The following is a 2171-nucleotide window of genomic DNA, read 5'->3' as shown; positions in this document are numbered from 1 at the left end:
AAAAAAAAAAACCTATCATTTTAGTTAAAATGTTTGACCCGGCTTCAAATAAGAACAATATTTTTGAAAAGGTTTCCATTCAAAAGGTATCCTACTGTCTCGTAATGCAAGGGAGAGGTATGCAAAAGACATTTCAAATTGAACAGACCGGCTCAGCCATATATAATATGCTTCATATATGCCACGTCACTAGGGGTGGTCAAGGAGGCTCATTGTCAGGCTGCCGCCACACACCTGATTATTTGACATCCAAGAGCTTAATTTACCCACGGAGGACATAAATCGATTAGAAATATTCTTAACTAAAAACTCTGAATCATAATTTATTAGTATAGGTTTACGTAAATTATTTTTACCTAAATCGATTCAAAGCTCATCTAATAAATTCTAGTTTAACATGCATGTTAAATATTTATTATTAGAGATATAATAACAACAAAATTTAAAATCTATTTATTTATATAGTCTCTTCTACGTTTGAAGCATCTATATCAAAACAAATATTTGATAATGTTTCAAAAGTTTTTACCGGTAAGGCCCATAATTTTTATTTTTTTTAATTTACGTGGGGTGTTCGGGCTAGTATGCGCACACTACGACCAATCCCCACGGCCCACTGAATACCCTGCAAACTCAGTAGGCATGTAAGGCACCGCGGGGGTAACAGACGTGCACACCATATTATGATAAGGCCCATAATTAATTGTGAGTGTGCTACAAGTTTATAAAAAGAAGTTTTTTTGCTGCTTATTGTGATAAGAAAATTCATGAATAGTTAAGTATTTACGTAAATTATGGAGCATGATTCCATTATTTATGAGTTTTATTTAATGAATAGTAGAGTATTTTTTATTATTTTGTTTGGATTGGTTTGATTCAAAGCTAAAAATATGTTGAATTGGATCCAGCCCAATAAAATAAAAGAAATATATTTTTTATTTTTAATTGTATTTTTATTTGAAAAACTAGTGTTAAATATTATTCAATGGTACTATATAAATTAGACAGAAATCATTTGATAACATAGCATTTGTAAAATTTGATCGCAATCTCAATTTTGTACTTGCTTATACTTTACCTGATGTTGTTGCGCTCTTAAAAAATTAATGAAAACCTATAGTCCTTATCTGATATATTTCATACATGATGTAATTGTAGATAGTTTAATAGAACAATAAAAAATATTTTTTATAAAATATTTTTTATTTCATGACATAATAGCAATAGTTAAATCTACAATATTTAAATTAAAAACTATAAATATTAATATAAAAAATTATTTTATAACCTCAATTTTAAAATTATTTTTAACCAAATACATTAAATTATTTTTTGTTCAACTTCAATTTTTATTAAAGTTTTAACCAAACATATATTTTTTGACACCAATCACAACTAAAAGTATTTTTTATAAAATATTTTTTTTCAAACCACAACCACAATACCTATTGCATTACCATACACACTCTAAAAAAATCATTTTTAATACTTTATTGATCTACATATTATTTAAAAATTTATGATAGTACGGAAATTGAATCATGTATTTATTGAATCCTTATTATTTCTCAATTAAACTCTTTTTTTAATAAAATTATCAAATCAAATAATATATTAATATTTATTTCTTCTATTGTGTTTTTTTTTTTTTACAATTTATGCAGGATGGCTTGTTGGGGGATGAGTGTGTCCCACTATGAACATTTGTCCGTAAGTACGTGGCCTTCCCACTTGTCGTTTCTTAATATTTATCCATTCATCAATTGGATTATTTTTGCTTTAAAAATCTTGTTTTATTATTCATTTATATTATATTCCACTTGATAATACCAATTAACTATCATATAGTTTGTTAATTAATGCAATTGTAAAATTTTGTTCAATCCTTATTGCCTATACATATTCTAGTATTTTTTTTCTATTTAAAAATGTTGTGGAGAAACATGGAAGAAACAGATTTTTTTTTTAAAATGAAGCAAATGCTGGGAAAGATGAGATCAGCATTGGATTACTCTATTGACTACTGATCATGAGGGATCAGTTTGATCGACTGATATGGACAAATGGGCACGTCATCATTTCTAGTCGCTCACAACATGCCACGTTTCGTTCAAGCCACGTTTCTAGTGCTTATAGAAGTACAGATTTAGTAACTGGGCTCAGTCAGTTAT

The sequence above is a fragment of the Populus euphratica genome, unplaced genomic scaffold, assembly GCF_000495115.2.
Source record: "Populus euphratica unplaced genomic scaffold, PopEup_1.0 scaffold2326.1, whole genome shotgun sequence".
NCBI classification, from domain to species: domain Eukaryota; kingdom Viridiplantae; phylum Streptophyta; class Magnoliopsida; order Malpighiales; family Salicaceae; genus Populus; species Populus euphratica.
This window is presented reverse-complemented; position numbering follows the sequence as displayed.